The sequence below is a fragment of the Eschrichtius robustus genome, chromosome 2, assembly GCF_028021215.1.
Source record: "Eschrichtius robustus isolate mEscRob2 chromosome 2, mEscRob2.pri, whole genome shotgun sequence".
Taxonomy (NCBI): domain Eukaryota; kingdom Metazoa; phylum Chordata; class Mammalia; order Artiodactyla; family Eschrichtiidae; genus Eschrichtius; species Eschrichtius robustus.
Genome location: NC_090825.1, coordinates 25,707,887 through 25,733,416, shown reverse-complemented (window position 1 = coordinate 25,733,416; position 25,530 = coordinate 25,707,887). Strand labels below are relative to the sequence as shown.

Genomic DNA, 25,530 nt, shown 5'->3' with positions numbered 1-25,530 from the left:
AGAAAGGTTATTATTATTTTTTTTTTGCAGGGAGCAGTCATCCTTTGACCTCTTTTCAATATGTGACACAGAGCTGATTGTGCAACAACCATTAGCCTCACCCGAAATCCCTAGTTGGAGGTCAGGGCTCAGGTCAGGGACCATTACTCTTGGGTGTCAGAGCTAAACTTAATTAATGACTTTTAAAAATACATGGATGATATTTTATTCCCCTTAAGATGTATGAAAATGGCCTGCAGGATATAATCCTGAAAAACGTTCAAAACAAGAATGGTTTAGTTCTTTGATATGCCCCGTGACCTCTTTCTGAAATCACCAGCATTGCCCAGTGTGTTTGGCTTTTTCCCAGCCTGCTGTGCTGTCCAGTTATTGTTGTTGTTCTGCTTTTTTTGTTAGGGCACAGGTTCCTTCTGTGCACCTTTCTGGCCCTCAAGGCACCCTCTGGTAAGCCATCGTCTTTTGAAGACAGGCCCTCCCCTGTCACGCTGTTGCAGAATGGAGGAAGGCCACAGGGGTAGAGAGCTACAAAGAGAAGGGCTGGGACTCACAATTATGAAGAATAATGGTGGTTTCTATGGTGCCAATGGGCAGAGGGGGGAGCTCTTCTTGTGAGCTGGTGCTGAAATGTTTAGCAATCATTTTCCGATGAGAATTGGCAGTTGCCTGCCAGGACGGGATGTTCTGTCAGCACAGGTGTCAAGAGAACGAGAGAGGATTCTGAAGAAAGTAATTGGCAAATCAGATAGGGCTGGGGAAAAAGAAAGGCACTGGGGAGGGTGAGAGGAAGAGGGCAAGGTGCTATCCAGCTTTAAAAGTAATTTTTAACCAACATTATTTAAGAGGCTTTTAGAAAGCAGATCCCCCTTTCCCAGAGGCATCTGCCAACTGACAGTACAACGGGAAAAGAGACTACTTCCGAAAAGGCTTTAAAAAAATACTTTTAGAGGCTGTTAAAAAGACATACAATCACATTCTGCATAAACCTGTTTCAGCAGCAGTTTACTGCTCAGGCTGGGCTTCTTCCACTTAACAGTCTGCTGTTTTCCAATACGACCACCCCACCACCCACTCTCCAGAGCCCTTCACCCAACAGAGGTGCTCAGCAGCACCTCTGTTTTCCGGCTGAGCTCCATACAGGGTGGAGACGCCAACATCTAGTGTGTGGTCTGGAGATGTAGTTTTCATTTTAGCCCTTTCATCCTTGCTGTAAACTATACACTGTTTCACCTCTGAACGTCTGAGACTTGTATTGCTTGAGAGGCTTTCCAGTGGGTATATTGTAGCCTTCCTTCCGTGCTTTCATTGTTTGGGTTCTAATGTTCTTTCCCATCATCATCCAGCCAGTGAAGTAGCTTGCATCTGTGCTTTCAGATTTGAGAAAAATGCATTCAAAGAGTCCCCTACCAGTCCTTTTTGAGAATTTGCCTGGAGATGTAAAGTCCTCAGTGAAGGAAACAGGGGTTATATTTATAATTGTATCTGCTGTCATCACCATATAGTAGGCAAGCCTTCAATACTTGCTGAAAATAAGAATGAATAAATGAATGAGTGAATATGAATGAATGATGACTATCAGAAGAACAGGAGATGGGAATAGCAAAGGGAGGTGTTCAGGGGCATGTAGTTGGGCTACAAAAATAAGCTGGTAGCCTTGATTTTTAGAATTGTAACTCATTCCGCCCATCTTTTATATGCAAATTTTTTCGGGGGGGGGCGCTGTTTTTCCTGAGAACAGAATTTTGGGGCAGCAAAGAGAGAAAGGAGAACTGATTACAAGAAAGTGTTATCAAGTCGGCCACCACTTCATGGGATCATCCTAGAAATCCTATGAAATGCATCTCAGGACCATCTCTCCTGGGGAAGAAAGGGAGAAACACTTATCCATAGGCTCCAAGCCTTGATTTGTCAAAGATTCACCTCCTGAAACAAATCGCCTGCACTTCTGGGTTGTATAGGGGTTAGCATGGAACAGGTTCCTGTAGTGTCTCACTTTGTGGTATCAACAGATAAGCCCCAGGGCAGAAAGCAAGGTGTGCACTTGCAAAAAAGTGGGTCAGAATATGCGTACAACTGGTTGTCATGGCAGTGGCTGGAATGAGACACAGGGGAAGTTAGGAGATCTGAAATGGTGCCTGAGCAGTATCCGATGCAGTCCCCAAATACTAATATAACACATGCAGCCACTCACTGTTTTTAGAAAAAAAAGGTAAAACCCCTTAAATATAAATTAATAATTTGAAAACTATTAGAATAAGTATTATGTTTAATAATGTAAATCGAGTGTATCATTAGTAAAACCATATTATAGAGTTAGAGAAATAGAGAATCAGACGCAGCTGGGTCTGCATCTGTGTGTCTTATTTTTGATGAATATATTGTTTTTAGGAGACTTTAAAACTGGAAACCTGCCAGGAGAGACCTGCTGGTCTGACGTTTTCTCCACTCATGTTAGGGGAAGGACTGTACAAAGGAATCAGCCTGGGCTTGGTGCAGAGCTACCTGGACTAGATTTCTGGGAAATCTAATGCCAGCTACAAAAGTGCCCCAACTGAGGAATTTAGGGATGAACCAGAGTCTCAGAGCAAAAGCATGTCAGTTAAAGTTCTACCAATATGAGTGGTATATGTGCACATTAGTTTTCCACGGCCTGCCATAGGGGACCTCAAACTTTTTGCTTTCATGTTAATCAAAATAATACTGAAAAAAATCTACGTATTTCTTCCACTTTGTTAACAGTTAAAAATATTTCACTGTAAGTTTAAGTTGTTGAAAATAATGTAATTTCTGGCCAATTGTAAATATTAACAGTAAAACAAACTATCAAATCACTCTAAAAATTTTCCAGTGGAATCTTAATACAATAGCAGTTCAACAGCTACAATGCCTCATCTAAAAATATGTGCACGAGATCATTTTAACAGTCTGAAATTTTATACCATTCCTTCTGTTATGAGCTCCTTTCCATTCAACTTCCCCCACATATTTTAATCTAATGTAATTTTTATGCTTGAATGTCTTATATTGATCACATACACTTTGCAAAAACTATGTATATGAACTGAAATTTGAAATAACATTTTTTTCTGCAAGTCTCTAAGTAATACTAATTTTATTCTGACTAGACTATTATTCTTATGACACAAAGCAACTTACACTGCAAATTTTTAGTTATATAATTACATTTATAAACATAAAAGTAAACTTTATATGATAAAGGCATAGATCTAGCCCCATGAGACTGCAAGTATAAACCCTGCTGGCCTCAGTGCCAGGCCATCCAGAGGTGTCCCCAGGGTGGCAGCCAGAAATCCGGGCTCCAGATGAGGGTATAAGGCCCTGTCTGGGAGATACTGCCAGCTGTAAAGAGGTGGAGGTCAAGTGCAGAGATGATGGCATGCACTGGCCTTTGTTCCCTGAGAGCAGGGCCCTGGGACCCCAGTTCTGGGCCAGATCTGAAGCCTGCCCCTCAGCCCAAGTTCCAAGACAGACAAATGGGCCTCTTTCTTGGAACGGGTAGGGGGTTTCCCTGTGCTGTCCCCGCAGTGCCCAGGGTGGCAGCCTGCCAAGAACTGTTCCCGAGATCCAGGAACGTAAGCCCCCGTCACCAGAGGCGGGCAATTAAGAGGTGTCCTTGGGCGGTAGCCTTGAAAACCCGGGCACCAGGCGTGCGTGAAAGCTCCCACCCGGAGACAGGCGCGAGGAACGGGGGGAGGGGGCGTGAGGAAGGGGGAGGGGCACGGGGAACGGGGGGGAAGAGGCGCGAGGAAGGGGGGAGGAGGCGCGAGAAACGGGGGGAGGGGGGCGCGAGCGCGAAGGCGGGAAGATGGCGCTACGGCTGGGGCGCGGGCTGAGAGAGCTTAGAGGTGGAGCCTGCCAGCCTCCCTCTCAGGAGCTCCACAGATGCCCCCAGCGTATGTGTCAAATCAGAGGCCTGCCCTTCAGGCAGAAGCTAAGCCGCGCGTCAAGCAAGTGAAGGGCTCCCACACGGATGCCGGCGCCCCTCGTCTCCGCCCGCGCTGGGCCTGCGGCAGGTGAGTCCTGCCCCTGCGAGCCCCGTTAAGAGCCGATTCTCTGATCCGTCAGCCCTGTGGGACTGGTGGACCGGAGCCCGGTTGGTCTTCAGAGATATTTGGGGGGCCTCTCTTCGGTGCAGGTGCGGGCGGTGGGGTTCAAACCCTTCGCTCCTCAGGGAGAAGCTGCGGTTTTGAGTTCCCTCCCGATTTGCCGCGCCGGGGGGCTGCGGTTTAGGGCGGGATGGTGCCCCGACGTCTCCTACCTGTTTGCATGTGGGTCTTCTCTGGTAGGAGCTGCTCAGCCAGGTTTTGGGTTTTTCTCAGAGGAAGTAGTTCCGTCTGTGGCGGTAGGTTCCCTGTGTTCGTGGGAGGAGTGCGGTCGGGGCCGTCTGACGTCGCCATTTTGAACCAGCACCTTCTCGTTCCCCTGATTGAGGTGTTTTTGGTGGTGGAGCTGGTGTTGTGTGTCTGTTGTGTACGTGCATGTGTGCCTTCTCATGCCAGCGCCACGTGTTTCCGAGGCCAGAGTTGTGGTCTCTTGCTTTTTTCCTCCACTCGTTGCCACATGGGCGAGGGCAGCTGGCCGGCAGGTTAGAATAAGATCCCGAAGAGAATGATGTGCTGAACAGAATTCATATCTACAATTTTTACTTCATTTTGAATGCAGTTAGTTCACACCTTTGCAAACCCAAATGAGGAGCCCAGCTCGGGTTGCAGATTTTCTGGGGAACGGTGCTGAAGAGGTTTTGAGGAAATTCTGAATTTAAGCCACATTTGGCACATTCACTGTGTCAGCCAAAACCCGTTTCAGTGAGTAGAATTATGGGCATGTTGCCCTCAGTGGCACATTACGTTGGTGACATAAAAAATGTGCATCATTTCAATTAGTGAAATTAAAAAAAAAACAAAAAACAAAACTTGTAGCATGTTAAAAATACCCAGGACCCTCAAATTGATTGAATGTTTGGAATAAGTCACGATAACAATAACAGCAGCAACAGAAACACCTGATATTTTGGGGGTACTTCCTACATGCTTAGCATTATCTCAGTTACTCCTCACGACACCCTTCTGAAGTTGAAACTACCATTATCCTCATTTATAGGAGAAAAATGCACTAAGAGAAATATCCAACAGGGTCATCTGCCCAGCTGTGAAGTATTTGTACCTACACAGTCAACCTGGGACTCCCCTTGTCACGCAAAGTAGGACAGTTTAAGAGCTCAATGCCCCCTTTCCTCAAAATTTCACATGTAACTCATCTCCTACTTAAATTTGAAGCTTTTATGGTCATGGCTCCTTAATTCTGCCCCTAAATTGCTTGGCAAAAAAAAAGACGTTTTTATCATGGTTAAACAATTGCAGAGGTGAGTGAACTCACTGTGGCAAGGTCAGTTCTAAGGGAACACAAATAAGATGAAGAAAAAAATGTAAGATTTTAGACTTTATTACAGGATGTTTCAGAACATCCTGTTGTGTGGCATATAGCACATCCACATAAATGCATTTGTAAAAAAGCAACCCCAGAACCTCACTTTTGCCTTAAATTACCAAAGTAGCAGGGGCAGCACTCTGTTGAGCTTTCATTTTTACATTTTGTAATTATTTCTCATACCGTTTTGACTTGGATTTAGATAAACATCTGCATTTCAGCTTAGTTGCCTTTCAAATAAAACCGAAAAGAAAAAAAAACATTCTTAAAGAAAGATTTGGGATATTTTTAGTAAGGCAGAGAAAAGAAAATTGTTTTGTGATGCTATTTTTAAACAACACTTTTTAAAGATTTCTTAAAGCTCCAGTGGTTAGGACAGTGCTAAAGGCAAAAATGTTGCTTAAGAAAACACTTCAGAAAATGCTAGAAAAGTTAAAGCCCAGGCCAAGTCCCTTGAGAGCAAGGAGAGTGCTCGCATGGCATGATGTCCTTTGAATCTCTTAAGATTATTTTCTAAATGAGACTATGAGAACAAAATGAAATTATATTTCCCTTCCAGCTAGTTAATCCTCAATTCCCTAGATGAAAAAAATGTTTTCTTTTTGGACAGTGATGTATTTCTAGTCAGTAAATTCCCCAAACAAATACACCAAAAACCCACTTCATGCACAGAGTAAAATAAAAGATAGAAACAGAGGTCATTAAAATGGTTTAGTATCATTCTAGTTGCCATTTTGCAGGTACTCCTCACTTGATGGAATAGGGGGGTTTTGGTCTTATTATCTATTACCTCTAAAGCTATGGTTTATGAAACTGAATTCCATTGAATCCCTCACCTATGTAACACTTAGATTTTCACTTAGAGTAATACTGATTCTCGGGCTAAATTGTAGTAGACAGGGTTTGTTAACTACCCAACGTCCATTTCTCATCTTCTTTCTTCCTGATAGAATCACAGTTTTGTCTAGGTATCTTTCCTCCCCCAAACACACACACACACGCTCACACTCACACATACACACAAATCAAGGGAAGCTGATCCCAGGAATAGATCTTTAGTCTAAAAAGCCAATTAGCACATGGGATTTCCCAGCAATTAATAATATATTGAGTGGTCATATGTCCTGAACTGGCTCAGTCTGACTGAAGGATACTACCCTTAATCCTTGATTGTGAGAGAGGTTTTTCTCTCTCTTCTGCTAGACAAAAATAAGGAAGGATGTAGTCCCAGTAGCCACTGGCAATCATCTTAAAGTTTGAGGGAAATCATTGGTTGAATGTCATTGATGCTGAAGATGGCAGGAGGGATAAACAGAAAGATCTAGAGTTTTTGATCATTCCAGTCATCTATGGATCACTTGGAACCTGTGTTTCTATGGACTGTCTCTTTTGTAAAATATAATTGTATTTATTTCTTTCCAATTTGAAATGGGATTTTTTTCTCACCCATAGCCCAAAGCATCCTAATACACAAGCTGAAAATACTTGGTGAGAAAGAGTAAGAAGTAATCAGATTTTTAGGATGCTGAACATGAATTACTATAGCTTACTTTTGATTGCCTTTCCTCTGTTAGTAGGCGTACTTATTGGCTTCCCCTTTACCCGGAATAGCTTAATCACTCCGGAAAATCCTTTAATTCTCTACTTATCATTCTAAAGTTGGGGATGTGAAGTGTGGGAGAGGCTGCACCTACAATGTTTAGGTTACTTGTGTTAACGCAAGATGTTACTGATTGAAAGTGTTAACCAAAGGAATGGTGTAGAGGCAGAGAAGCAGTGTTGGGACTCACCTTCCTAACTTTTCTGAACCCATAGTTCTACTCCCTTTCCTTGGAAGTTACAATTTCCCATAGTGGTGAGATATAAGCGACAAATTGTCCAGAATGTACCATGGTACCTATTCTGCTCTAGGAAATCCACTTACGTAAAACAAACTAACTTCTATTGATTAGTAAGTTTAAAATTCTCCATGTACCTTTGACTTCAGGCTGATGGATATCACACTAAATAGAGGAAGTATAAAGAACATCATCCAAACCTCTCCCACTTCATCTCAAACCTTACAAAACACTTCGCATGCTCAGAGAGAGCTGGGCTGAACTGCATATTTCATTGCCAAATAATATTCATGAAGATCCCATTCCATGCATTGACTGCCACTTAAGGAATGAAACAGGACTACATAATCAGTTGAATTTAATTCAGTCTATTTTGTGCAGTCCTGTTCAAGGTTATAACAAGGTATGTAGAATCTGGTATTAGACTTCCTATAGAACCTCAAGAAACATGTCTAGGGTAGGAATTTAGGGGAAAAATGATTTTGCTCATAAAACATGTACATAAGATTGTTTTTTAGATTCCATTTGATGTACTATTATGGGTGGATAATAAACCAAAAGATAACCAAGGTTTATCATGCTAGCCTACACACCAAAGAGAGAAAATATACACAGCTCTAGTTTTCAACCTGAACACATTAATAAAAGCTCTAAACAATTCTATGCCTTGGGGTGGAGTGACCAAAGAAATTGCAACTTTTAGATAAGAAAACATCCCAAATAAAAAATTCAAGTATTGTATTAGGAGACCCATCAGTGATGTGGTCTGTAACCCTATTTTGGACATTTGGCCGCAGGCACCAAGGTCATCCTGGGGCCATCACCCTTCTGTTGGGTATACCCCTTTGTTCTGGGCTGTCTAGGAGGCTGGCACTGACCTTTCTTGCTTGTTAAGTGTATTCCTGCAATATGTTCAAAGGAAATCAGGTTACAAGAAACAAAAACTAACATTCAACATGAATAATGTAAAAGCATATAAAGGTAGTCCAGAATTTTATAATGAATACTCTCCATTTCTTCTTTCAACAAACATCATTTGTCAAAAACAGTGTTAGGCCTTAGTGATAAATGTAAGACCCAGAGGCCTTGTTCTCTAGGTACTTACAGTGTGATAGGTGAGACCTGAACAATCTTGTAGATGCTTTTGAAACAACGTGTTTACAGTTGTACTGAGGCTAAGTAAAGGCTATTATAAGATCATGCAGTGAAAAATCTAAGCTGAGTCCAGGACAGGTGAGTGGAAGTCAGGGAAAGTTTCCTAGACAAACAGATTCTTGCCCTTTTCCTTGAAGATCCAGTGCCATTCGGTCAGTGAAGATGAGGGGGGACACTGGAGTTAAGCAACCTGGACAGCTGTTCCGGTGTACACCAGCTGAATGTTAATACTGGTACTGAGCTTGGGTGTCAACACATTAAAGTCTAGGTTTAGCAATGGTAGACCTTAATCTATTTCATGACTGAAAGATTGAATCCTGACAGAATATCTATCTATTCATTGAATAAGTTTCTAAAATGGCAGTTTCTAGCAGTATTATTTAATACAAGCATACTTCATTTTATTGCACCTCGCTTTATTATACTTCCCAGTTACTGTTTTTGGCAAATTGAAGGTTTGTGGCAACCGCGCATTGGGCAAGTCTGTTGGTGCCATTTTTCCAACAGCATTTGCTCACTTTGTGTCTCTTTGTCACATTTTGGTAATTCTCGCAATATTTCAAACCCTTCGCCAGCAAAAAGATTACGATTTATTGAAGGCTCGGGTGATGGTTAGCATTTTTTAGCAATAAAGTATTTTTAAATTAAGATATGTACATTTTTAAAGACATAATACTATCTCACACTTAATAGAGTACAGTATAGTGAAAGCATACTTTTCATGTGAACTGGGAAACCAGAAAATTCATGTGGCTTGCTTTACTGCAGTTGTCTGGAACCAAACCTACAATATCTGAGGTATGCCTGTATTAAATACATACTGTAACCAACTGGATGTCATGGTGTTATCTATGGCACCCAATGCAATGTCTTGTACTTAAGTGTTAATTAAATGGTTATTGAATTAAATTGAAATGCCATCACCTAAATCTTAAATTTCTTGTGTAAAATGATTTCTTGCTGAAAAGTATTTCTACTTTATATTGTACCACAAACTCATTGGGGGAATTGTAGGGATTAGTGAAAGATACAACATGAAAGTATTCTGAGGCATTCTATTAAAAGTAAAACTGTACTAAGCTTTTGGTAGTGAAGAGGGATGTGGTGGTTCTTTCTAAACTGGGGCAGGAGGTCAAAAACCAAATCTTAAAATGAATAGAGACCCTATAAATCATAATATACTGAAACTAAAGGCTAATTTCCATGTTCATGTAAGATGCAGGTATGGGGAGAAGACAAATATGATCAACTCTGAATGTCCTATTCATTTTATACAAAGCTGGCACTATTGATTGGCCTTTTATTACTAGAGCAAGCTTTCCTTCACTTTGCTGTCTTCCTTCACTTTGTTTTCAAGTTCTGGCTTCATGCTTAGGAAGTCCATTACTATCCCAAGATTATAAATATATATTTACCTAATTGTCAGTAAAGTTACAGTTTTATTTTGCACTCTTAATCTTTAGTTCTTATGGGATTTATCTTGTATAGAATATGAGGAAAGAATCTGTTTCCCTCAAAGTGCTAGTGTATGTTGTCTTATCACCCAGTGTCTCTCCAGCACTGGGCACAGGAGGGTCTCAATAAATATTATAGAATGAATAAATTAATGAATGCTGAGTCTGAACCTTCCAAAAACTCTTGCCAGGTTTCCCTTGGGACCAACAGTAAGTGATTGTAAGACTGACTCAAATTAAAGTGAAAAGCCTGGCCTAAAGCTAAAAGGCTTTTGTGAGGCTGATATCTGCTGCTTTGGGCTATAATTAATTGATCTAACTTGTTGTGGGAATATACTGATGAATTCATTGAGGCATGAAAGGGAAAGATGTTAATTATATTTTTTGAGTCCTGAGAAAAATGTACACGTTATATATATTGCATGTATATGTATGTGGATATATGTGTGTGTGTGTGTATATAAATCTCTACACCTTTGACATTATTTTTGGATTTGAGATATAAACATTTGAATCTATCCATCTATCTACCATCTATTTGGGTATATATACATACATATATATTAAGCATAAGAGGCACTAGAATTTAATATTTAAGGGTCTGGGCTATCAAGACTGCCAGGATTTAATTTTAGCTCTGACAAGTACTAGGTGTATGACACTGGGCAAGTTGCCTAAGTGCTCTGTCTCCCAGTTTTGTCTTTAAAATTGGAAGATTGACAGTATTTACTTCAGAACATTGTTGTGAACATTAAATTCATGTAACCATTTAGAATAGAGCCTGCAATATTGTAAGTGCCAAGTGTTAGCTTTTATTATTATTCTACTCATTTTTCCCAATAATTTTTCTTATTTTTTCTCAAGTAATAGATTCAAAATATTTTAAAAAGAACATTTAGGATTATTTGAATGAGAGGTAAAAAAAAAAGTCACTTAGCAAACAAAGCAACTGCTTTATTTATCATAGAAAATATACAGTAGCACACATGGATACTAAAACTGTAAAAGAAAAAAAATTCAGAAAGAACAATGTTTAGTTTAGGTTTGAATTCTGAAAAATAAAATACGTAAATTGAAAGTGTAAACTCAGAGGTAACATCCTGTTTCCAAACACAAATTAAGAATTAAAAAATCAAAACGGCAGACTTCTGTTAAACTGTTTAGGAAGGCATAAATTGTTAATCAGGCTCAAGGCAACATTGTTTAATACCAAGTTTAATAAAAATCTGCCTGGAGGAAGAAGAGGTCTGGTGGCCAATTTTGAAAGCTGTGTAGCTCTGTTTACATGCCTAGTCCCTCTAGCTCTCAGGACACCATTGATAGGGTTTCCTTTCAAACTGACTCCTTTTAAAGGAGTCAGAATTATTAAAAACTATAGCACAGGATAGAAAAGTTATATTTTTTCACTGGTGTGAATAAACTTGAAAAGGAAATAAATTGGAGAAATATTTATTTAAGAGAATCTTTTGCAGCTTGTATGAGAAGAATTTCACAGTAAGCATTTATTGAGCCTTCACTATATGCTTACATTTGCTAGTGATGCCTTCATCTTAAAACTGTGATCTTGAGATGGAAGAAGTGATATTTTAAAACCATTTTCTCCTTTCTTCCCAACCTGTATTTATTCATTCCACAAGGCATCTTATATTTGTATCATGTGGGCTCTCGCTGTACAGGGAATCAAGAAAATTTCCTAAAGTCTTGGCATTGTTTTTAGGAGCACTTGTCAATCAGGTGAAAACTAAATTGGAAAGTATTTGACAAGTGCAGTATCTTCTGAGGAGTCGGAGCCTTGTGGCTGCTTCTTTGGATTGTTGAGCCCAAATTTCACTTGCTTTAAAGTCTTTCTTGATAACATCATGGATATTATTGCCTATTTCTTAATTACAAAGCAGGGCAGGTTTGGCTCTTGTTTTCGTGGTTGGTTTCTCTAAACAGCCATGATTATCATATGGAGAAAGAAGAAAAAATAAGCAATTAAAAAATCTATCTTAATTTAGTGACAAATTGGGAGGCAGACATATGCTCTATTAATGTTCAGAACATCCATGGTGCAAAGTGAACTTCTTGTTGTTTGGTGCACAATTAACCCAGCATAGGGTTTCAATAATTTCTCCCCTCTCTGTCCACTATATAAAAATCTTTCATTACATCACATTAAACTCAGTCGCTTGAGAGCATTTTACTCTTATGTAGCTTTCAAATTCATATTTTAAGTAAAGTAACTGTCCTATTTAGCATTCTATTTGGTGAAAAAGTGGTTATTCACACGATTACTAGATATCTAGCAGTGTCCTTCCCTCTATTGGGTCATCTCTTAAACTTAATTGCATTGTTTTTTTAGAACACAAAGTACACACATGTTTAAATTCAAGGGGGGAAAGTTAAAACATAAACCATGGTGCTATTTGTAAAGATATTTTGGAATGTGGCATCTGAGAATTAAAAGCACATTGAGGAAGAAAGGGAAGTATTGTGACACAAAATTTTAAAATATGGGACCTGTATTTGGCATGCCTGCACTTATTTCAAAGGCAGTTTACCTGCAGGTAAATACATGTTCCTTGAATGCAAAAATTATTGCAGAGCTGGTACTTTCTGGATCTGGAGGTTTGGGACAACCTCCTCTTGACGACAGTTACCAGTAAATGACCCCTTCATTCTGCTGTCTTAATTACGACCTGCCCCAAACATCTCTCTTTTGATAAAAAGGGATATGAGTCAGAAAGAGAGTAAAACTGTGGCACTGATCTTTATCACAAGGCCTTCCTCATAGAATTTAATTCTTTATGAAACACTGACAAAATACCAACTAGATACTTTTGTACAAGTAATTTACTAGCGAATAATTGCTGGAAGATATAGTAGCTCTACTTGATTCAAATTAGGATCAGCAGTAATATACCAGTCTTGGTGAATTTTATCATTTTACATTGGTGATTACTTAGTCTGACCACACGGTTTTGATCAGTGTTAAATCAGAACCTGTTGCTAAGAAGAGATTAGAATATTTTAGTTGAATGTGAAATTGAGCAGTGCCAAACATTTTATAAAATGGATGATAGTAGATTAATAAAACTCTCTTTTTTTAATCCTGCAAAGGCGGTTTAAGCTTTGCAGCTCAAAATATGATAAGCTCATTTTCATGACTGAAATCTGTACTATAAGCTAGAAGGCAATTGCTTTTTGATGTAACAACACATACCTTAAAATACAAATTGGCACCTTAGAAAATTTGTGTTAGTTCACAGTTATATGTAGTTCGCTTTTAGGAAAAAAAGATACCCCTTTAATAATGTGTACAGTTAAATTGAGCTGGGTTTTAAAAAAAATTAGATATAAATTTAAAAGTTCTTGTTTTCTACTGAATAATCCACTATGTAATCAAGTAGACGAATTCATTGCTGATGACACATTCTGGCCATCATCTTGGCAAAGCACAATTTTGGAGGACCTATTAATATAGTCAAAGGTTGTATTAGTATTCCAAATGTTATTATTAATCTCTATAAAGCTTAATTAAGGGATCAAAACATAACTTTTGTTTGAACGACTTTATATTTTGGGCCATCTATTTGGCTTATCATTGTAATTCCCCTTTAGTTTTTACTCATCCAAACAAGTAAAAGACTAAGTCAATCATTTTACAACATTATGTTATTCATTATCTAACCCAGTGGTCCTCAGACTTTTGGATTTCACGGAACATTAACAGTTATTTTTTTAAAGGGGGGAGGGTTGACATTGGGTTGCTTGCAGATTTTAATTTTGTCAAGGGAAAAAAACAATGTAATTTATCGATACACTTTCGTGAAAAAACTGCCATTGTAACTCCAAAGAAGTGGGAAGGTCACTGAGTCCTTAAATTGAATAAATTGAGAGTTATGAAAAACATAATAAATAGGTTGTCATCATGTTTCATATCTGATCACTGACCAATAAACTTTTTCTTTTTTGGGCAAAGATGCACACTTGACTTTGGATAGCCTGAGGAATTACTGATTTAGATAAAGTTCACTGAAAATTACCATCAAGCCATTACAAATAAAACAAAAACCTACATTTTTATCATGTGCCCCAAGTAGTGGTCAAAATTTTGAAGGAAAATTTTAGTTCTTCTTTGCAATAGGAGCTTTACAAAATGTACGAACACATAAAATTCCTAAGGATATCTAAATCCTTCTTTTCTCCATAAGCTTCCATGCCTGCTCCTTCATAGCATATTTGTAAATAACAATATTATAGATTTAAATTTCCTCTTTCAATTTTTAATGCTAGAATTGAGTGGAGATGATAAAAAGTCATAATACTCCACCACTAGAAGTCAAGTTACAGAAGAGATAGATAGAGATAAAGAACAAAATGAATTTAGTTTATCCATGGACAAGTCACTTCATCTCTCTGGTCATCAGGTATCTCAAATGTAAATGAGGGGCGTTGGGTAAAGTCATCTCTAAGCTCCTTTCTGTGTCTCACATTCTCTGATAATATTTCTAATTGTCAAACTGTCCATGAAGGCTGGATTAACTACATGACTTTTTGAATGGTGGTAATAGAAAGAATAGAGTTTAATGAAAATGGCTTATCACTGTCAACCATATATAATATTATTGTATTGTTAAGAGGATGTCTTTCTTCCTTTCTCCTTCCTGCTTCCCCCCCTCATCCCTTTTCTTGTAAAATTTTACTTGGTAAAGACATGATTCAGAACAAACACTGAACTGTGATGGGAATGAAATAACAAAACTGTGGTCATAAAAGAAGAAAATAACTATTTTTACCCACCAGAAAAGGAAGGAAATAAATACAGTCTTATTCAACTCTACCTACAGTCCCCAGAGCTATGCATATAGTGAGTTTGTCCATGCACTGAGAAAGGACTGAGGCCCTCAGGGGGTGCAGTGAGGTTGCGAAGCCCCCTGTCAATGAAATAAATAGTTGTCATGTTTAGCTACCTTCCTGAAGTATCCCCTCCAACTTGAGGCCCTCTCTGAAGGCAAGAGAAGATAATTTATTCTCTTATAAAAAATACCATTATTATGCTCAGAAAAATGGCCCACACAATCCTTTTTACTACAATTATAAACTCTAATCCATGCTTCCAAGTGGTTTTTAAAAATTGAATAACCTACAGACATTTTCCTCAGCCTTAAAAATCTGCTTTGCTCTGCTCAGAATAATCAAATCATTCCCATGCTCTTTGCTGCTTTGTATTTCTCAGAGAGTCACACTTTTACTTCTAAGATACCACAAGTGTTTGTTAACAGCACATTCATTAAGTGCTTGGCTCAAACAAATTTCCTAGAAATTCAAACCAAAAAAGGGCTTAAAAGGATACAAGTATAACATTTTCCTATTGACTTACTGTATAATTATTAACATACAGAATGCATGTAAAATACTTAGAACAGTGTGTGACATGTAGAAAAGCTCAGTAAAGGTTTATTATCATTTACTTTATAATTATCATCGTCATTATTTGGATGTATAAAAATTCTGAGCTTACTGGTATTTTTTTAATCTTGGCTGAGTATATATATATATATATATATATATATATATATATATATATATATTCACATACACATTTTAAAATATATTTGCCATATTTGTTATCAGTCATGTATGGGGTAGGGGTGTGCTGTTCTGCTAGTTCAGTCTTTCTTCACGCTATACCACATACAGAATCCAAATGAATGACTTATATTTGGTCTTTATCACTTCTGGATACTTTGTGTTGCAGGTGTCAGAAGGACACACAGTATATCTATTTAGCTCGCAGGACAATAAAGATAATAGAAGGAAAGGAGTCGATATTCTTCAAAGCACTAAGAAAACCTTTCTTTGATTCTGCTGGGATTTCAGACCACTTTTTAAAAATGTACTCCTCTGCTTATTTTATGATCCATGCAGGATCATTTCCTTTAGATGGTGATTTTTTAAAGGATAACTTTCAAATTTTCATTCCATGGTAGAGAAGCATAGTATTTATAAACATGTTAATGATGTAATCATGTTTATAAAGTTGTATTTAATAGTAGCAATATTTATAAAGTGGAAAATGCACCCTGTATAAAAATGGCAATTTTAATTCTATTTCTATTCATATGTTTTCCTCTTATGTAAAAATTCACCTCCTCATCTCCTTTCATTTTACTCAACTGGGACACGTCCTCAATTTAATTTTTTCTTGCTGTTTTCCATTCCTATCATTTATTAGGTCTCCTGAACATCTTTTGGGCAGATCTACCAAATTAGGGAATTATAGAAGGAGAAAAACACAGTGCTTTTTCAAGTGATGAAATATGAAGATAAATTATACCTTGTGGTGTGGCTAGCTTTATGTTCCTCATCTTCTACCTGAGTTGTTCTCTTCCACAAGATAGCACTGAATGTGGTAGGAAAAGCTTGGGACCCATGTTGCCCATTTATACTGCACATCAAATTTAATAGTAACATTCTGGCTTTAATTAAACTCTTCCTCTTATAAAATCTCAGCAAGGTGATCTGATTAATAGAGGAAATGAGCACCCAGCAGTTTTAGTGTAATGATATTAAACAGATGAAACAAGGTAAAATAATCTCTAATAATCTGTGAGAATGGGGGACACAGAACCCTCTGCATATGCGTCCACTGCATGTGTGCTCACAGCATTCATTCTTCAGTTAGTTTTCTTTGTTGGAAGAGTTAAAAATTTCCTGGATAGTTCAGTCTTGAACAGTTAGAATACAGACTGTATCTGGTCCCCTCTGACCCAATCATTTTGGCTTAAAGAGCTTTACTCCATTTACATCTGTAGTAAATGAAGGTGTGCCACCTTTTTGAAGGATTATTTATACTTTCCCCCTCTTACCTTCTCTACTTTGTGAGTGATGGGGTTATAAAGACTATCTACTTTTGGCTGTATGCCTTAATTAGGGAAAACCTGAGGTTTCTCATCTGATTGCTTTGAAAAGGGGAGCATTCCTTAGGAATAGGAACTTTTAAAAATGTAGGCCAGTTTAATCTTCATAAGAGGAAAGCTCAAACAAAAATATTGTTTAGGTCTAGGAAACTCTCTCAAACTCTCATCTGTGTTCAAAATAAAACAAAAAATCCTAATGGAGAGAAAAAAAGAAAAGAATGAAGAGAAAAAAAAACCAACCCAAACCCTACATTTCTTTATTTCTTCTCTAAACAGTGTCACAACTGGGTGCTCTGTGTGTAGGTGAATTTTAATTTTCTTCTTTCAGCAATTTCACTATTAGCATGATGTTCTTGAGTCTTTGTATTTAGAATCATTATTCAGAAAAAAATTTAAACCAGGAAGGTTTGATTATCTACGTTTTCACCTTTTTGTGAAGCAAATAAGGTAAGCTCAGTAGACGCTAGCTAGGCTGAAACACTATTAAAAAATGCAATTCAGACTGAGTTACTGCTTGTTATTTTTATAAGCGAGACCCTAATTCTGATCGACCCCAAAGAATGGGCTGCTGTGACTAAGCTAGCAGCAGAAGCAACTGGCTTCTGCCGGATGTTATCTCATTTGGAACACATTTCAAACTTTAGAACAGATTTTTAAATTGGAAGTTGAAACCTGCAGACTGTCAGCAGAAAAGGCTGATTCACCACTGTAGAACTTATCTTACTATGAGTTCCAGGCAGAGTTTTTTTAAGGACTAGGTTACCTAAAATGTGTTGTGATACATCAAAGAGAGAAATAAAGAACCCTTCCTGGAATAAGAGTGACACATGCATCTAAGCATCTTTTGGACTTTTAATATATGCTTATTTGAATGGGGACTTCTTTAAAATAGAAGCCTCTAGTTCAGTATAACTTGTGGATGTTCATGGATCTCTGAAAGGTTGATTAATTTTTTTCTGCAAATATTGCTTCATATATGCAATATGAACCCCCATGGTGGGGGTTCTTCATGTGGAGCTTTTTGAGCCATTATTATTATTGGGTAAATTTGAGTGAAAGAAGTACAGTCTTGGCAAAGTTAAAAATAAGGAACATCTTATATTGATAGTGAAGGGAAAGCTGTTATGTGCGTATTATTTTAAATAACAAAATCCATGATGCAACTGAACTGCAGGGAGAAAATGCATGGTGTAACCCTCTAGAGGTCCCTTCCAACTAAAAAAAGTTTACTTAGTTCAAAAGATTTAGCCTCTGTAAGTTGGCATTCACGACTGCAAAGCGAGTAAGGGCCAGAAGGGGGGACTGCACACTTTACTTCCTTAGGGAGAAACATGGTTTCATTCAGATTATTTGTCATATTTTATCTCTTTTTTTTATCCTTATGTAGCACAATCACTCAGTTAGCTCTAGTTAGATATTCAGAACCTGTTGTTCCAAGTTACTGATACATTTGTAAAAAGGAAGTGTCATTTGATGTCCTGGTACTGTAGTTGTGCTTTCTAGAGATATTAGCCGTTTGAAGTATCTCAGAGCAATATTTTGCAAGATAGATTTTTGCTTAAAAAGGAAGAGTGCCTCAGATTAAGTTTTTACTTGCAAAGCTGATGGAAGTGGTGGGTGGAGGAGGTATTATACACATTTTCTGATAGTAGGCAACTTGGTAGAAAATGATTGTTTCTATATATTACCTTTGCAGAGTTAGCATTAAGAAATGTAATTGCAATAAATTGATGTAAAAGCCAGATAGTAAAGGGCTAAAAGTCCCTATAGAGACACCAGTCTGTCACTTATAATGGTCGCAAAAGATAATTGTAGACAAGTACAGAAGAACTAACCATTGCTGTTTTCCTTCAGAAATGTATTGCTGCTTCTCATGTTTTTCTGAAGACATGGGTTACTTCCTCTGCTTCTAAAGTATGCCATGAACCATCAAAACAGGTAGAAAAAGATCTGCCTTTTATTTCCCCCCAATACCTTTTTAATTAGAGCACACCAAAGAGCAAAAGGGGGTGAGATACAATCCTGTGTGATTGCATTTTCCAGTAAATTGTTAGATTTCTTTTAAGTTTCTGAGCTCTGCATTGAAAATCTGGCCTCTGGCATAAACTTTGCCCTCCTCCCGCTTGATCATATCCCTTTCTTCACACCACTTGTTTTATGGCTCTCTAAAAAAACAGCCAGCACAGAGCCGTGCAAGTGCTGATACACAAAGGATGATGCTCAAGCCAAACTGGAAGAGATTTTTTTCTCCTAAAGTAAAATACCAAAGGTTTTCCTTTTCAGGGACGGGCATCAGCAAGAAAAGAAAGGAAATAAGCAGTCCTTGGTAACCGTTTGTATAAGCTTATTTGTTCTTCATTCTTAGAAGAGTTGTGCATTAACAAGGTATATCCCTGTGTTCCTTTTCCCACACAGGGAGGATTTTGCACCCCCTGGATTATAACCACTCAGAAAGCCCATATTTTGCATGTGCACCCCTCCAAAGCAGTCAGACATGTACATATCAGCCACTCCAGCAACATTTTTTGCAGGAAAAAACCTCTTCTTTCCCACATTATGTGCTTCAGTAAGTGAAAATGAATATTGGCTGAGACACGGGATAATACACCTCCATAGTGTGAATATCATAATTAAAATGTCTTTACAAAAAAAAAAAAATGAGAGGGAGAGAGAAATGTGTGGCTATTCCAGATGATTAAACTTCTTGGTACTTGGATGTTCTCTGTAGTTCACTCAGGTGAACAGCCCCTTGCACTAACAAGGACCTGCATATAACTTCCCATAAAATACAGATTTTATTGCAGCAGTGACAACACTTCTGAGTACGACGCTGACCTTTCCAGCATCTCCCATCTCGAGATTTCCGATAACTGTGGGCATAAGAATAACTACAGAAGTAATCCCAGCTCTGCAATACACAACATAGCAACGTTCCCTCTTATTAAATTCCGTAATTAACGCATTGGGGGCTCCACTTTTCCTGCATCGGACACCTAAAACCAGGCGCACTTGGTTTGTTCTCCAACCAGTCCGGGGGAGGCGTTATCGCCCAGATTTGTGCCTGGCCAGCCTTGGAAGAGCACGAGCGAGCTCCGTCTTCCATATGACTTTTCCCTGGACGGTGTGCTCCATTTTCAGAGTCCAACGTTGGACTTTCCTTGCAACCTAAGCATTTCTGCCCTATGTGAGCCGGCAGGCGTTGCCCCCAGCGTGCAAGCTAACAGTTTTTTTAAAGCTTCTTCTCTGAGACAAATCATCTCTTTAGCCTAAGTTTTCCTTATTGGGAGCATTCGGGAGTTCTCAAGCTACCTAATTTTCTGCTTTAGCCCACAAACCAAGAAATGTAACTCGGCCAAAGCAGTCCCTGCACAGACCCTTGTAATGTGGGCAGGTGGGAATAAATCAAGCCCCAAACGGCTCTGTGGGTCCTGCACGCACCAGCGCCCTTGGTAATTGACCAGCCAACTTTGCAAATGCCGGAGCTCCCTTGGCAGCCTCTGCCGGCGGAGAGAAAGACAGTGGGTTCTTCCCGGCGGCCCCGTCACATATGCCCCCACCAAGCCCCGCCGCGGTCTTACCAGAAGGCGGAGGAGCGGCGCCGAAGCTCCCCGGGAACCGGCGCCCGTTCTGGGCAGCGGCAGCAGCGCCGCCCGCGCAGCCGGACCCGAGCGCCCGCCCCGACCTGGGCTCGCAGGCTGAACATCCCTCCCAACTCCAGCGTGCGGCACCCAACGGGCGGAGATGGCTCTCATTCTGATTGGCTTCCATCAACGCTACAGAATTAAAAAAAGAAAAGGCATGCACCATCGCCAACTGAGACCGAACCCACCTCTGCTCGCCTTCCTGCGCCCGGGGAGACCCTGCGACCCGCCCAGGCTGCTCCTGCCTCCGCCGACGCTGCGGTTGCCCGCTCAGCGGTACTTGCTGTCGCGGCTGAAACTGCAGCTCTCGGGACGAGAAGGTTACGGGCTCGGGAGAGCTGGCTCTTGTGGGCACACACTGATTTGCAAGTGAATGAAGTGGGAGGGAGCAAAGAGAGGAGGACTTTGTTAGAGAGGCCCAGTGCCTGCCCCCGCCCGCCCCCTCCCCTTGACAGAATGACTCCCTGTGTTTGAAGTCCTGAGCAATTCGCTCCCTGTAACACTCCCTCTGCCCCAGGCTTTCCTTTCTTTTCCTTTCTTATTTTTTGGAGGGTAAGACATACTCAGAACTTGCATGACTTCGTCTGTTCCCTCCTTTATACTATCAAAATGCACCTTGTGCTATTATCAGCAACGGTTGGATATTCTTTTTTTTTTTTTTTTAACCGACCGAGCAATTACAATTCCCAGGGACACCAGTACCTCGTCGCGCTATCAGTTGGTCAGCTTCGTGTTATAGCACGCATAACATGCACACACATAAAACAAACCCGGTCTCCTGAGATGACAATACTGACGGCTTTTCTTCACAACATAAACAGGCGTTCTCCAGGCGCAAGCAGGCATAGAAACAGACGCGTCTTTCCTTCTCTCCTTCCAGGAAGACAGGTTTTTCACATAGTCCTCTGATCTCTGTTACTCTTTCGGAGTGAGTAACCCCAGGATGTTGTAGAGTGAAGCCATGCTTCCCTGGGCTTGCAGAAACATTCAAATCCCAAACCGTTCAGGCTCACCACTGACTTATGGCTGATTCCATCTTTCTGAATGAGTTAATACAAGAACGCAAAAGACTTGCAGAAGAGTGTATAATGATATTCAGGTCTGCTTAACAGTTTAAGATGAAAGTTCCTGAAGTAGGATAATCTCCAAATTAAACTATTTGGTACACATAGCAGTTTGCATAGCTATAGTTACAGTGACCAAAAAGTAATTTCTAATATTAGGGAACTAAGCTGCAAAAATCTTAAGCATGTCAAAGTATTATTAAGTGAGAGTAATGGTTTTCTACATAGAAGATATAGACATGATGGAGCCAGGCATTGTTAGATTAGGAAAATTAAATCTAATTACCACAGTGATTGCACCCCGGGTCAGTAGCATCCCAAACCAGCTGTCAGTGTATGCTGTAAGTCGTGGGGAGATTTCATGGCATGGTGCACTAAAAAAATCCAGGCTGCTTTGGCCTCTGAGTGGTTAAACAGGTTGGAGGTTGGTCTCCTTCCCAACTGAGCTCTTACTAGAAAATCTTTTGTTTCTCCAATAGAAGTTCAGGCATTTAAATAAAGCCAAAATCAAAGTATTTCCTCTAGGCAGTCACTGCTTCAAAGATGTGTGCATGGAATGGTTTTAGCACAGATGTTCCACACATGGAAGATGGAAAGACTTTGAATTTCTTTCTTGAAAAGATCTTCCTTTAATGAAGAATTGCCACCAACTTACAAAAAGAGGCTGAACATTTTGTCTTCATACAGCTATTCAGACTCTTGTGGAGGAAGGATAGGCGAGAAGAAAGCCGCTTCCGTTCCTCAGATTATGAATTCTTACACATTTAATTGGAAATACTAGCTCCTTATGTTTGTATAGTCCTTTACTGCTTACAAAGTACTTTCACAGACTATTTTATTGAAATCTTCTTTCAGCAAGTGGTCCGATTTTTCCCCATTAGGACAAAAGAAGCAGATTGTTGATGAGATTGCATAGGTTAACATGTCCAAGGCAATAAAAACTGGTAAGCAGAAGAGTCAGAAATATTACTGGTAAAACTGTGGCTATATGTGTGTGTGTGTGTGTGTGTGTGTGTGTGTGTGTGTGTATGTATATATATATGCCAATAAAAATAAGCCACATTTTAAGACTGCCTTTTGCAGAAATATATGCAGAATAACTGATTTTTATGGTAAAAGTGGGATAATAGTGAAGTTGATGTTCCCCCTGTTGAACAAGTTTGTATCTCACAAAGGAACTGTCTGATTGTTTGCAACATACTATTCTTCCAACCCCTCTAAGCTACATATCAAAGGTGGTTAAAACAACTACTTTTTATTAAGAATGGATAAACAATCAATTTGCTTTGGAACAATTCAAGTGGCAACATTAAATTACATAAAGGATAGCACTTTTTAATACTAAAAAAGATTTTTGGGTGATTTTTGAGGATTTCTAGCAATATTTACTACAATCATTATTACTTTTCAATTACAGAAGTGATATAAATATCCAGAATTATTTCATTCTCATTTCAGAGGTTAAAAAACCGAGAGTTACTAAGGTTAAATGATGATCCAGTGTCATATAAGTACTGTTTCCAGTTCATCCTCTGGCACACCAGAACATGGTGCCAAGTAACAGAAGTTAATTAGAGGTAAACAGATGAGAGGGTCTTTGCCATCATCGTGTAGGGTCTTCTCACGAAACTCAAGAGTGGAAATTCTGCAGGGCTTCTGGAAAGACTTGGAAGCAGACACTGAGAAGCCACCAGTACTCCACCTGTGGTACTACTTTCCTGTCCTCACTGTGCTCCTGCTTCTGTTTTGTCTCCCTTCACACTGGCTTCCTCTGTCATTCAGTCAGACCTTCAGAGCAGTACCACTGACAGTTCCAGAGCTTACTTGTTGGAGAGAGTAGTTTCTCCTTCTGCTCCATTTCTAATTTCTTGCAAAGCAGCTCTGATTGGTTGGGTGTTCTCCTGGACCAGTCGACTACCCGCCCCCCCCGCCCTCTGTGCCCCAGGACCCCAATGAGGGGCAGCAGCTAGGGAATGCCCTTGTGAACTGGGAATACATTCCAAAAAGTGTCCCATTCCATACATTCTCTTGTTTTGTTTGGTAATTTGGTGTACAGCTGAAGTATCTCATCAGTTTTTAGACTACTTCATTATTTTATATGCTTCAGTCAAAATTACTTGTACTTCTCGCCTTTTACAGCTTGCAAAGTTTCAGTTTTTAAAAAATACTCCTTCATAGACCATTACTAGGGATATTAATTTTGATGAGGGATTTTTCAACTTCTAAATCTCTCTTCAGATGATTAAGAGGCCATATTATCCTTATAATGGGGATGAATATAAATAAATAATTACAAGTTCTCTGACTTTTCAATAATATGCATCTCTATGCAATGATTATCTGATAAAAACATTTTCATGATCATCAACAATTATTCTTGATTAGAAGAAAAAAGTTCACTTTTAAAACCATGTGCCTAATTAAGAATCTTGGCATGGGTACTTTTGCTTCATCCAAATCTTCCGTCTAAAATTTACCTTAAATGTGTTGCTACCAGAAAAATTACACACGTTACAATGCTTAATACTTAATCATCACTGTGTGCACATGTGAAGAGATTTCACTGAGGAATGAGTGTTTATTTCCCATCTCTGCCCTATGTGTGTATGCACGTGTGCTCACATGCATACACACACATGCATGCACACACACACCAGTGTTTAAGGGGGAAAAAGGTTTAACCACTCTGGCTATTATTGAACTGAAACAAAGGAGACAGGAAACCTCGATGGAATTCCTCTTTTGTGAGAGCCATAGACATCTCAATACAAGCTAAAATAAATTCACACAAACTTGTGTGCTTATCCAGGTTTTCTAATCCTGGGAGAGTTTCCAATACTGTATTTAAAATGGGTTGGATCCCAGGATGCATTAAGACATTTCCCTCTTGATCATTATATTTGACTCATCACTATAGGTAGATTACAATAGCCAGGAGATTTCCAAATGAGATAAATGCGCAGCAGCAAAATGTTATTCTCATACACAGGACATTTTAGTCCTCTGGGCACTTCCAGGTTGGTAGAGTGGAATTCAATTTTTGCCAAATTCTTTTATATTTTATTCATTGCTTAGTGGTAGAATCTAAACTTGTCTGATCAGATATCTACAATTCAAGTTTGGTAGACTGTACTGTGTTACAGTCTGTACTGTGTTAGTAGGAGCATGTCCTGCTTTAGAAGAAACAGCCCATTAGGAGGATATGCAAGGTGTCAGCATATTCGCTTAAATAACTGGTATAGATGAGAATAAACAGAAAATCCTACACTTGGATCCAGAGGGAAAAATAATTCCTTTCTCCCACTAATCCCTCTCCCAATTATAGAAGCACTTGATGGGAATAATGGCAGGCTGGTGTGGGAAAGACAGTATAATAACACATGTTTAGAAATATTTTGGGAATATATACATAGTGAGAGTATTAAAATTTCACAGATTTTGTCAAAAGAAGGCAAAACAAAGACAAGAAGATTATCCTTTGTGTAGGCATAAGTGTTCTCTTTAGAATAGACCAGACCTCACCTTAGAACCTACTGTTCGTCTTTAGGTACCACACTTAAATACCTTTTTCTTTTTTGCCCCTTCTCTGTATTTTCACTGTACTTTCTAAAATACCTGTAGTACTTTAGCTAGACCTCATTGTTTACGTATTCTTGTTCGTCTACCAGACTATATCCACTGAATTACTGAAGGTAGAGTGTTTGCCTGTTTTGGTTATCATTTTAGCTCCTGGTGCTTGAAAAAAATGCTTGGTGCTTACATGTATAAATAAGTAGAAATCTAGATAAACTAGAATTGATATAGTAGACAGAATGTGGAGATGATTCATAGACTTACAATCATGTTTATGAGCTAAAGGTGACAAGACTGGAAAAGAGAAGGTTCAAGTTGGCCATGAACACTTTCAAATACTTGATGAACTGTCATATGGAAGAAAATTAGACTGGCTTTTAATGTGACAGAAGCTTCAGTTAGTATCTATTGGAGAAGCCACTGGAAGGTACTGCATTTTGTTAATTCTAAGATAC

General features: G+C 39.1%; 1 protein-coding gene across 2 annotated transcripts in view; it reads right to left on the bottom strand.

The window, feature by feature from the left end:
* Window positions 1-20,700, bottom strand: part of CDH6 (cadherin 6) — a 126,162-nt gene extending 105,462 nt beyond the window's left edge. Inside the window, exon 1 of one of the 2 annotated variants that reach the window (XM_068535178.1) lies at window positions 20,627-20,700. The gene's annotated coding sequence lies outside the window, so the exon portion shown is untranslated. Of the gene's footprint in view, window positions 1-20,375; window positions 20,426-20,626 lie in introns of those variants that run through there. The other variant, XM_068535179.1, reaches the window with a different exon arrangement.
* Between the last annotated feature and the right edge of the window lie 4,830 nt (window positions 20,701-25,530).